We start from the raw sequence: 13,925 nt of genomic DNA on the forward strand, positions 1-13,925 counted from the left end.
GGGAATGTGGAGGCCTTAAAACAAAAACAAAAAAAAAAAAAACAAAAACAAAAACAAAAAACACATGATCGTGGAACATTAAACTCAAAGACTACGAAATATCAAAAGTGCTAAAAAACAGTGTCAGAAGTGCCTAAAAGAGATGATGAGTTGCAACGAAATTTTGTGTATAGACCATATGCACAAATATAAACGAATACGAGTTTTTTTAATTTTCTGCGAAAAAAAGGTCTTAGAGGACAAAAGAACCATCCACAATTTTGAAATTTAACGTTCGAAAATAAAAAAGCGAACAGAAACGGAATTGTGCACATATATTCTAGTCCGAAAATAGGAAATATGTGTTTCATATTTTCCTGGAAAAAGAGGTTGGGTCGCCATGGATTACGGAAAGCCTTTGATCATGAAACATCAAAATTCCTAATAACAGTGTGACAGAAGTGCCTAAGGATCATGAAGAGTTGCAATGAAACTTTGTGTAGGGCCGATACGCAAAAAAAAAACGAATATTTGTTTTGTTTTTTCACTTTTTGCGGAAAAACTGTTTTAGATTGGAAAAGCCCCAACGCAAAATTGTGAAAGTTGATGCCTAAAGGCAAGAAGAAGTGGACTGAAGTGAATGTAATTGTGCACAGATATTGTATACGTAAAATGAGGCAATATGTGTTTCGTATTTTCCTAAAAAATGAGTTGGGTGGGACACAGTCCCTTCCAAACCTTTGGTTACGAATTATCAAAAGTGCTAATAAGTATACGTCAGAAGTGCCTAAAGGATATGAAGAATTGAAACGAAACTTTTGTAGGGACAACACGCAAAAAATAAGCGAACATGTGTTTTAAGTTTGTGTGGAGAAACAGTGTTTGGGCCCATTCCTCTTCCGTAAAAAGTAAATATTATCATAGAAGTACGGGAAGGAGTGGATCAAAGCGATTGAAATTATGTCCTTCCGATTTGCTTCAAATTTAGTACACCAAGAGTAAACAGAAATCGACTCGTGTTTTTCTTTTTGCGGAGAAATATTGTAAGTGTTAAAGGAACCCCCTGAAATACTATAAAATGCGCCATAAGGTAGGAAACGGGTAGTGTTAAAATAGTGAAATGTTACCAATAGATACATGACCTAAAAGTTAGATTTAATACAGCGAATTTCAAGTGTGTCCTGTTTCTGTCCTCAAAAATTCAAGTTCAACGACTGAACATTGCGCACTCTAGTGTGGTACAAACAGACAGACAGACAAACGAGCAATTGCCACATAAACAAAAACAAGTGTCGATTTATTTTCTGTTTACGTTTGATTTGTCATATTTGAAGCAAATTGGATGGGGGCAATTGGGAAACGCGAACTGCCTTATGTTACATATACAATATTTACATACAATTTTATTCGATTCGATCCACTCCTGCCTCCACTTCCACGATAATATTTACATTTTTCGGAGGAGGCCTTATTCGCGACACTACTTCTCCACACAAACCAAAACACATGTTTGCTTACTATTTGCATATTGTCCCTACACAAAATTTCGTTGTGAATCTAAATATATTTTAAGCACTTCTAACGTATTAGCACTATTGAAAATTCGTAATCAAAGGTTTGGAAGGCCCTGTGTCCCACTCACCTCTTTTTTCTAGGAAAATACGCAACACATATTGCCTCATTTTAAGTATGCAATACCTGTACACAATTACATTCACTTCAGTCCAATTCTTTTTGCCTTTAGGGCGTCAACTTTCACAATTTTGGGTTAGGGCTTTTCCACTCTAGAACAGTTTTTAGGCAAAAAATAAAAAATATTCGTTTCCTTTTTGTGTATTGGCCCTATACAAAGTTACGTTACTACTCTTCATGACCTTTAGGCATACTGTTATTAGGAATTTTGATATTTGATGATCAAAGGTCTTGCGGAGTCCGTGTCCACCCAAACCTTTTTTCGAGGAAAATATCAACATATATTCCCTCATTTCGGGCTAGAATATCGGTACACAATCTCGTTCGCTTCTGTCCACTTTTTGATTTTCGGGCGTCAAATTCCAAATTTTGGGTGGGGGCTCTCGACCCCTAAAACTGTGTTTTACGCAGAAAATTTAAAAAACACGTATTCCTTTACTTTTTCTTTGCGTATTGTCCCTACACGAAGTTTCGTTGCCACTCATCACCTCTTTTAGGTACTTCTGACATACTGTTATTAGCACTTTTGTTATTTCGTGAACTTTGCGTTTATTGTTCCACGATTATGCCTGTTAGGTTAAGAGAGGAGATGATTAAAGCAAGTGAAGAATGATGGACGAATTAGTGGAAGAAGAAAGTGAGAGGAATTGGAATGTCCTGACAAAACTCACGAGCACGATATTGTCCACTTCAAGCTTACTTGCCTTGGGAACGAACCAAGTACCCCACTCTCAGATCAGAGTTGAAGTGGGTCGGTGGGTCAGTGTGTCAATTTGGTCGAGTGTTCTCTTGGGATCAGTGGGTCGAGAGTCAGCAGCATGTGACCCACTGCAACCCACCACCCGCCGTGACCCACTGCGACCCACCGAACCACTCTACTTAGTGCATTGTAGACAGTTTCTTCTGAGCAGTATATTTCTTAACCCTCGACAGCAGCCAGAGGAACTAAATACACCTTTCTGATTGGTTGCAGTTTGCGATTGCACTAACCTTCTGGTGTATGTATTGTGTATTATAGTAATAGAAGAAAATTGTCACTTTGTTGGAATTAAAGAAGAAGAAAATTGAAGAAGCAGCTGAGGTTAAATTAATACATGGCAGTCAATCTGGAACAAAACAAGTTGTGCGGGGCTTCTGACCCGTTGTTACTACTACTAGTAGTAGTATTACTTGTACTATGGATTAGTGTAGCAAAACTGCACGCGTAACGTAAGTAAATAACTTTTTTGAATATTATTTATAATATTTTAACGAAGAAAGTGTTATGGAAACTTAATAAAAAATAAAATACAAGAATTAAAAAAGTTTCTCTGAGCCAGGTTTGAACCCACACCATAAGTAATTATAATTACCAACCAGTTGTGCTAGCATACTCGGCCACGCAGACCGACAGTAGTAGGTGGTTCATTTCTGCTATATTTATGGTACGTGGCCTCAAAAGGATAACTTCAAGTAATCAGAACCGCGTATTTAGCTCCTATTGCTAGGTTCGAGCGTCGTTAAAAATATGCTTCTGAACACTGGTGAATTTGTCCACGTTTTACCTTCAAGGCTTCCATTACATTTTCTTTTTTATTTGTTTCTGTTTACTTACCTGAGATGAATATCACTAAGTGAAAAAAAGAGCTTCAGGCATTTTTGGATATTGATATTTGTAATTGTAATAATAGTAATAGGACTTATACTACTACTTGTCTTTCAAGACACACAGCCTGTAAGTTTTTAGAGAAGCTAACTACTGGAAACAATAGATTTTTGAATCAGTATAATATATAAATTATTATATAAAAATGGATTTAACTATGTGTGCCTGATCATCACGGCCAAATTACAAAGTCAAATGAAATGACTTTTGTTATATAGTTAGGCCTTCATCCAAACTGTGATGTTATAATATCACTTTCATTATAATATTATCTTAAGGGGGTAGTTTGAAATACAAACTTTTGCGAAAAAAAATGAGTATCTCACAAGTCGTTAAACTTACAAGCTGAAATTCAGCATATTAACTCTTTATTAAAAATGAACAGAACGTCTGAAAGCATTTTTTCAAATTCTTTTTTATGAGGATTGGCTTTACTTTCTATATATGCAAAATTGGTAGTGGGTTCGTTCCTGAAAATAATTGAAAACAATCGTAATTAGTTGAGAAACAAATTTAAAAACAAATTGAAAACAGAAATCATGCGCTTTCTACTATAATAATTGCTGAAGCTTATGTTTATTATATGGAGCGCTTAGGGCACAGGGCAATCAAGCAATAAAGTTGTGAGAAAAATAGACATAAAAATTGTAAAGTACGCTTAATACACGGAAATTTTAAGTTCGGACTGTACGTTGCTCCACTTACCTTGATTTGGAACTTTCAAATTACATGCGTCTTTCCACTGAAAAGTACCGATAATTCAACAAGAAAATAATTAAATCATGATAACTTAATTGAAATTAATCGAAATTTGGCCCATGACAAACACTTTACCATTTTATATTGTAAAAGTCAGATCCACCGTTATTGTATTAGACCGGTGCTTGAGCAAGTGACCGTAAAAATTCAAACTCCGATTAGTTAGAATTTCACAACCCGGTTTTATTACAAGTATAAACTCTTTAGTCATTAGAGAAGAGGGTGTGGATCATGTGTCAGAGTTGATAACGATGTGTTTTCGTAGGTGATGGGTCGGAGATGGTCGGTGGGTCATGAGGGTGGTGAGTCTGAGGTCATAGTGGGAGGTGTGTCTGAGTAGATCATGGTTGGTGGAGGGTCATGGCGGGTCATGGTGGGTGGTGGGTCAGGTTTTTATTCACCCACATCACTGCCTCAGATGGTTCAGTGCTCGATGTTCCGTGTTCAATACCCGGTGGGAGATTTTTTGAAATTCTATATGTCTTCGATGTATCTTTTTCATGTCCCTGCCCTTTAGGTTTACTGCAAATAAGTGTAAATCAAGTATTATTAAGTATAATAAAGACAAGTTACGGATATACTTTCGGTGAATCACAAAAGAAAGTGGTCTGAGGCACTGTGTCTATTTTTGTTTTTGAATTTAAATTTGAAGTCTCTCGTCTATAGCACTTTATCATGGCCAAAATCAGTGTTTCGTCGTTACCGTAAACGTGTGAAATTTGTTACACACATAAGTGTTTTTTTTGACTTTTACTTAACAGAGCAGTCTTTGCGTAGTGGCTTGAGCATTCGTTTCTTAATTCAGGGGTCACGGGCTGTATTCTTCCTGTGGTAAGTTGTTTTTATCAACTTCAATTTCATACTTCTGATATGTAATAAAATGAAAAATATTCAATTCCTTTCGGTCTTACATGTTAGAGTGGAGAGGGATTTCTTCACAGGGGAAATACTAGCAAAATGACGTCACATGTCTGTCTACAACCTTGACTCGTACTGTGTGAAAACGTAACGTGTTTAGCAAACAATTCATGAATACGAACGAAGTCATGCTTAGGGCCTAATATGAGCCATAAATGTGTCTAAAACGAAATCATTTCCGACCAATTATTCCGAACGTCTTTAACTATTATCTTACTGGTAGAAATAATATTTTCGTTCGGCATTGCCAACACGTTCCATATATCCGTTCAACCAAAATGTGAAAATAGGAACTATTCTTTGTTATGTTGGTTTGTATATTTTGTTAAAATATCAATATAACGCATACATAATCCAAAGGCTTTTATCCGAAGAAAGCTAGTAACTATGCATCGTGATGAAAAGACATCCTACTTAGTTTCTGTTTAGGCATCTGAAGTTTCGATATTAATATTGTCCAGGAGCTGACACCTTCTTTCTCCCCTCTCGTTTCCTTTCGGATACTAATCCCTCGAAAGTTTCTCTTACCCTTTCTTTTTCTTTTCCTATCAACTTTAGTATGCTTATTTACATGGAAATAGGACGTAATATTGAGGTCCTAAATTTTCATTAATAATAATAATAATAATAATAATAATAATAATAATAATAATAATAATAATAATAATAATAATGGTATTAAAATTTTTAAAGTTGCTCTAAAATTAGACGAAACTTACAGATAAGTTCTTATTTCGGGACGGTAGGGCATATAATAAACTAACTTTTAGGATATGCAGAAGTAATTAGAAAAGCTTTGCTACAAAAATACCTAAACGGACCATAATCAATTTAATAAGCTCTGAAATACAAAGTAGCAAAATAGCTTATAATATTCCGTCTACAAAGCAATTGTTACTTAAAGAATGGACATACATTACTTCCAGAATCAAGATAAAACGAGAAATGTTTACGATACTTTTCGTCTCGTCTCGATTTCCATTTCTAAAGCGAGACGATAATTTGAGTTAGCCTTGTCTCGTCTTGAATGTAAACTGTTAACTATCGTCTCAATTTTGTTTATTTTGTTTCAAAAACGAGATGAAAAATTCCTCTTTTCGCGAGCAACACTGAACAAAACCGAAATATTCTTGCAAATGTTACATTTCTGGTTGTAATGTTAGGCCCTAAGCGATAATAAGCTTCTAACTTTTAATCTTCAATGAGATAAAAATAATTATTATTAGTTTATTATTATTATTATTAATATTATTATTAATATTATTATTATTATTATTCCTGAAGATTTGATAGTTCAAGTATTGAAACATCCGAGTATTCAAATATCTGAAGACAATAAAGCGTGTGTCATTGCCGATCAATCGCCACCAAAAATTCTAAAGTGAAAAAAATGTACTTGTCGTTCGGGGATCGGATTCGAATCGACTACCTTCCGATTACTGGTCGAGTGCATTGAACACTGAACCGCAAGTACTACGCAGCAACTAATTTGTGTTTCGTTTGTTTACGAGTATAATACTAGCCCCGTATTTGATTCAAAATAAAGGAGTTTTGTATTTTGTTTTTAAAAAAATCTGTAATGTTGATAATTTAGTGAATACAGTGATATAATGCCCTCCTAGCCCCCAATTATATATTCCTGTGTTTTGCCAATCAATCTGACTATTTACAACTACTGTTTTGAGCGAACAGAAAAGGCATTTTATTTCGGCGAGCCGGAAGAAGTAACGCTTTAGATTAGTGGATAGCGTTTTGGTTTTGTAATCCAGCAATCCGGGTTCGATTCTGCCTTCGTCGTTTACAACTTTTAAAATAGTTGTTTTACAATGCTCAGCTCCAGTTGGATGCTGCAAAATGAAAGATAATTTCCAGTGGAAAAATTCAGTGATGATGTAATCCTGAAAACAAGGGAAGAAAATGAATGGAGAAAACGAGTTAGAAAGTCAATTCTCTTAATGTCTGTATATTTGATATGAACCGTTAATTTCGTTCACTTTTAAATTGTTGTGTATTGACACTGTATTCTCCGCTTTTCTCCTTGTGTCTCAGTGTGTAAATTTGCACAAATATTAAACAAATCACGAACCCTCAGTTATGTTTGCAACCTAAGTGGAAATACTCTTAGTACGGATAAGTTCTCCAACTCGTTTGAGTGTTATCGAACTTTGCATTTTTAATATTTGCAAATAAATTACTGCATAACAATATTTAGTATTTTCAAAAGCCATTTAACGAATAATGAAATCAAACAAGTTCTTCTTTAGAAGTAACATTACGTATCAATCAGTGACGTCAGAACCTAGGAGCTCAGGCCCTGTTAGACCCCCAAAACGTTCATTAGGAGCTGGATTCTTTCCCTTAATGATCAATCCATTCTTTAATTGATTTGCATGTAGGACTACTGTTAGTAGTTTTAAAACTCAGCGCAAGGCTTTGTGTTTACTCTTAAAAATAACCTAATACATATACCGCATAATCTATCCGTATTTTCTTTGATACGCATACATGATAGTCATTTGAAGTAAGTTAACTTGTTTATATAATACCTCATTTAAGTTAATTATAAGATTAATTAAGTCCCCTGACTGTTATCTTCTCATCGGCGCCTTTGGTGTCCATATAGTTTTTGTCTTATTGTGCTGTTTACTGTGAGAACAAATATCCAAATACTCCTTTTTTTCATTTCGTCAGTCAGCGTGTTGCCTCACTCCTGTACAAAAACACTCTTTACGATTTGTTCTCTTAACAGTTAGGGGGCAACTTCTGCTGTTCTGGCTGCTCTACCAGGCATAATTAATCTTGGAGCAGGCGTTAGTTGTGTTGCCTAAGTCACGGATTTTGTACCTCGATAATTTATGTGGCCTAATGTACATTCCTTGAGGCAGAAAATTATAGGGTAATTATTAAAAATTGCAACAAAGTGTGAAAATGAATATACTTATTTTGGGAATCGTAACCATGATTAAAGAAAAGGTACTTAGGTGTTGTAGCAATCTCGTCTGTCATCTGTTTAAATGGTATTGGTTTTGAAATTTTAGTTCCTTTGGTTAAACGCTGATCTTATGCTTTGTAAGAAAAACTACTTTTTATAATAATATAAAAACTTTCTTGCAGCCCACTATCAGATATATTATTATTTTTTATAGTAGATGATATTTCTAACTTTTGCAATCTGTTCTGGGAAAGGAAATTGTTCTTTAGAAGTGTCACCCCACCACCCATAAACGAAATGCTTGGCATTGTATTTGGAATCCTGCTCTCACAGCTTGACATCGGATGACGTCATCACAAAATACTTTTTCCTCTATTATTCGCTAAAGACTGAACGTATCGCTACCAAACAAACGCCATTCCTTTTAGAATTTTCAAGTATACAAATTTAAATAATTTCTAAAATGTGTTTCTAAGAGGAACTGCTAGTTTAATACATGATAGTCATTTGTCATTAATAAGTTCACAAACGATAATGTACTTTTGACTCTGAGTTTTCTATCAATGAAATTTTCCGAAAACATAATTTTATTCGTATTTTATAAACAAATGTTTCAGTAATAACTGGAACATAAAATGATTTAGTTTAAGAAATTAGAGCGAGAAAGTTCAGTGTTTTGATTATGTATACACATAAGTCCAAGTCAAATAAAATAAATGAACTTCCTAGAATATTTTTAATTCCTATGAAGAGGTTTTTGGTACATTTTCGACGATGTGTGATTCTAATTTGTAGTTTCAAAACAAACTTTTCCATTGCAGTATAATGTGTGTAGTATATTTATTACGTGCAGAATCAGTTTCCACATTCCATCCTTTTACCTATCTATATCTATCTATCTATCTATCTATCTATCTATAGCTGCTCGAGGTCTATTTCGGTCCCAATAATAGATATTGCTTTTCTTTTCAGATATTCGACATTTATCTGTAATTTTGAGTCTATCATAAGATTATACTTATGATTAAAAGTAAAAATTAATAAAACAATATAATACTTTTCATATACGCTCTTTGTTAAAACATTTTGCTTCATGAAATATTTACAGAGTTTACGTATTTTCTGTAAAATGGCTCTTATTTCAAAGGGAGTGAGATTTGATTCCACCATTTTACATTAAAATAGTTATAAAAAGGTTTATCTACTATATTATCGATTCACAAATAAAGAATTTTGCGTTTTTTGAGCAATAAAGTCTCTTTGAATCAGTAAAACCCACCAAAGCTTCTTTCTGTGAAGTCAAAAAATCGAAGAACAAAAAAAGTTTTTGTTTTGGGTCAATTCCGGTTCAGAATAATAATATATTACAAGATGTATTATCATAGAGAATTTCGTTAATTTATTATTTAAAAATGTTATATCTATACCATATCTATCGTTTTGGAAGGTTTATTACGGTCCTCATTTCCAGATAATTTTCGAAAAATATTTAATAATTGATAGGTTTTTGATCGAATTTAAGTAAAATTTTATCAATTTACGCTAACCGTTCATAGAAATGTTATTACAAAGTAACATAGTAAATAAACGAAAAATAAAGAATTAATACGCAATTAATTTTTTTGGTCATGAGGTCTAGTGTGAACTTTTTCTAGTTATTTCATAGTATTACAACTCATTAAATTTCATACTTAAGAACTTAACCAAAGCAAATCGTACCACTACCATATGAAGGTTGTCTCCGCTTAAACATTTCTTAAATATTGTAGTTGGAACATTGAAGTTTGTCATGGCTACCAACATTATGGATAACATTTTGACATAAAGAGACAATAGACAAACCACACGCTTCTTGTTGTAATCTTTTCGTCGGATGAGCAGAGGAGAGGGGAGTATTTGTTGCCGTACGGAGAAGAGGGGGAGTATTAGTTTCTTTACGAACTGGCCAAACTGCCGCGTACCATTCATATCTCGGTTGAATGGTTGATTGACAGTTCAATACACAATGACAGAGAAAGTGGTTTAGTGCTGTGATGATGTGCGTGTATTAGTAAACAAAAGAACTGAGACTAGAATTTAAAACATCACCTCGTGGGCGGTACAACGAGGAGTTAACCTTATAAACGTATATTTTCTGCTACATTCTTTTTGTCGTAACTTCCTTAGTACCCAACCGAATTTCTTCAAATTTTCACCAAAGAAAGCTTACACTTTTTTTTCTTTTTATTTGTTAGTACAAGTAAAGTCAGGAACATACATTAACATTATTTTTTAACCGCAAATATAATTTCACTTTTGGCACTTCGAGCAATTAAAATAAAAAAGAAAGGTAGAAAGAAATCTCTCGGGGAAAGTGTATCTGGTAAGAATTTTAGGAGTCGTTACAGCAGTTAGGTCTATATTAGCGTTTGTATATCCATGACACTCAAATTATATAAATATATTAAGCAAAATCCTTTTAAGATATTTAATAATCTCGTGAAAATCATATTGCTGTTATACCTACAGAGTAATCATTTCCTACTTGTCTATATACAATAGGAACAAGCTTTTACGATCAGAGCCAGGAGAGAGAGAATGAGAGCAAGTTTTTTTTAAAAAAAGTGAAATGAAATCTTTCAGTTTAATGTCCCACGATTATGCCCTTTAGGCTAAGGTAGACAATGACTAAGGCAAGTGAATGATGATGGAAGAATTGGTGAAATGAGATTTCGAAGGAAACGGGGGTATCCCGAGAAAACCCACAGACATGATGTTGTTCATCAAAATCTTACTTGGCCGGGGATCGAACCAAGGGCCCCTCGCACCAGAAGGAAGCGCTCTATTACTGGGCCACCATGTCCCCCTTAGAATAGGTTGAGAAGAGAAACGGAGGGAATGATGTGAATGAAATTGAATAGAAAAAAACTGGCAGTATTCGATTAATCACCAATACACGAACAGTGCATCTGCAAAACTATCGACTTCGTCTTGTTTGACTGTATTTTATCAACAGTATGTTTGCTGCTTTCTTGCTTTCTACGTGTGATTTGCTGGGAACACGAGCAACAAACTGTGACGTCGCAGAGCATCCAGTTGAAAGTGATTGCTATAGAAGGATAAATTCTATCACAATCCGAAACTGTCTGTATGAAAAATTCTTAATTTATATTTGCATTGACACGAAATGCTCCACTCGGGACCATAGGCGTCAATACGTGGATGTTCCAGGACTCACTGCCCATTTGAGATTCTTAATGGGTACTTAGCACAAATTGGATTTCTGCGTTGAAATTAACATCGAATGTTTTTTTTATACCAATAAAATAATTAGGTAATATAAAATGAGCTTCAGCAGTGAGTATAATTCATCTAATTACACGTTACAATTTTAAAAGTTAAGACAATGACCAATGCTGCTTACACATTTAATATGGGAAAATAAAATTTTAATGTTCAGTCCAAATTCAATAAAAAAAAAAAAAAAATAGGCAATGGTGGTATGAAAAAAAATTGACGACTTTGCAGTTTGAAACTAATTTCACAGTTCATTTGATTTCAGAGGCCAGTGTCCCTCCGTTGATAGTCTTTCATGCATCTCAAAGGGGAACCTTAGATTGATAACCACTAATCTATTGAATCTGTTGAGAAAATTAGAATGAAAAACGTTGTAACTTTTCTTCAAAAACCGCAGATGAGCACCCACTGAAAACAATATTGAGTGAGTTTCGTTTCATAATGCGAAAGTACGGTAGACTTCCAAACTCTAGGAATTCAGTACTCAAACTTGAAGTAGTACATCTCTAACTACCGGTCCTAATAGATTAATTAATACGATCACAGATAGAATATATTCCTTGGACACTGAATCCATATCAAAAAGTCATTACTCGTTGTACTTGGGGAATAGTTGAAACTGGAAATCGTTAATTTGAACCACTTTCGGATTGAGCAGCCGGTTATTGGAGAAGATAGAACATACTCTTAGGGAGCTGAATCTGTTGCAGCACTCTGCATCTAGATATATATCTCTTATCGTTTTTCCTCTACGGAAATCAGTATTGGAACGGGAAGTAGTAGTAAATTCCGGCTTTGGTAGAGTGTTGTGGGCTATGAAGATATGTTCTCTTGACGCCCTGAATCGTTTGCAGAAAACAGTTTGCCGCTACATAGACCTAGTACCACTTTTATTCTATGGCGATCAATGTTGAAACTAGAAGTGGTTAATTTGAATCACTTCCGGTTTGAATACATGGTTAATGATGGAGATAGGACCTATTCTTGGGATGATGAATCAATTGCAACTTCATATCTCTTACAGTTTTTGTCCTATGAAAATCTGTACTCAAACCAGAAATAATAGTAAATTTGAACCACTTCCGGTTTTGGTAGTGTTGCGGGTTGCGAATATATGCTTTAGTGAGACACTGAATCTATTGCAGAGCACCATATACCGTTATCTATTACCACTTTTGTTGTATGACTAAATTTTAAAACCGGAAATGATGATTTGAACCACTTCCGATTTGAGTAGAGTTTTAATGAAGAAGGTGAGACCTATTCTTTGTACAATAAATCGATTCAGAAAACCACATCTCGATATCTTCTAACATTTTTTTCTCTATGGAAATCAGTATTGAAATCGAAGCAATAGTAACTTGGAACAACTTCTGGTTTGGGATAGTTATTGTATGTTGCCCGTTTTCGTTCTAAATAAACGTTGAAACATGGAATGATTAATTTGAACCAGTTGAATAGATAGTTAATGGAGGAGATAGTAGCTATTCTTGAGACACTGATTCGATTTCGAGAAAGCGCATCTCGATATTTCTTACTGTTCTTGACCTGATTCCTGTTGACAGAGGGTCAAACGGAGAAAGTCGTTCTATAAGTCTTCCGACACTTACGTTTAGCATAGTTTGGAAGTATAATAAAAATTGACGCTTATACTCAAGAAACAAACGTGATTATGAAAATCTTCACGTTAAATAAAAAAGTGTCAGTATCTCGAAATGTGTGGAAAAGAATTTTGAAATTAGAAGCACTTTTAACTTCCAAGGTTGGATTAAAGTTTAGCGTCTCATTTTAGCAACAAACGTGGATCCATAGCTTATTGTGGTATCCATACCACATGAGCTCTCACCATAAATCGAACCAGAACCTTCCGTGCCAAAAGCGTGTACGCTACCCATATGGCTAAAAAGGAAGAGCTCATGTGGAAGTAGTGTATTATTATTATTATTATTATTATTATTATTATTATTATTATTATTATTATTATTACCAGAATGTTATATTTGAACTAGAGAAAGTATAGAACGATATAGAGATTAACACTTGAGCCTTCTACATTTTTTATCCTAGATCAATCCAGGCGTGGCTGTTGCTACATTGTACTGACCACGAGAAGCGATTTGGGAGAGTCTTGAGTCGAAGTGGTGTCCTTAAAATGTTTTTCGTCTCGAAAAATATACCTTTGTCTATTGGGAGACCTTTTTCTCACCTAATATGTCATCAAGAACATCGTGTATCTCTCGTCTCATGGACAACACTACTCCTATATGTTAAATGATTGTGCAACCACTTATTTTTAACCATAAACATGCTTTTAACGTGTTTGTGTAAATGATAAATATATGCTCTCGAGCGCAAATTTGTTTCAAATATTAATATAAATAAAACTGAACAAGAAAGTACAGTTTACGTTTTTGGAAGATGAGTGCAGCAATTGCATGCTGTAATATTGAGTATACGGCAGAGAGTTTCAATTTCTTAACATGAATAAGCCCATTTATTTTTGTGGCTCTTCTACCTTCTCCCATTGTTTTCAAGTTGTTGCAGTCCACTTCACAATCCCAAGCAGTATACTTCCATAATACTGTAGTTACAAACAGTGAGGCGCATGCTTGCTCTTTATTTACATATTTCTATTTTTTCTATGGGGGAGGGGTCAGTAAAACAAAGAAGTTTGGGGTATTAGTTACTTGTCTAAATACAAAAAAGGATATTGTATACTTCTAG

The sequence above is a fragment of the Thermobia domestica genome, chromosome 8 (assembly GCF_964235325.1).
Source record: "Thermobia domestica chromosome 8, izTheDome1.hap1.1, whole genome shotgun sequence".
Lineage (NCBI taxonomy): Eukaryota > Metazoa > Arthropoda > Insecta > Zygentoma > Lepismatidae > Thermobia > Thermobia domestica.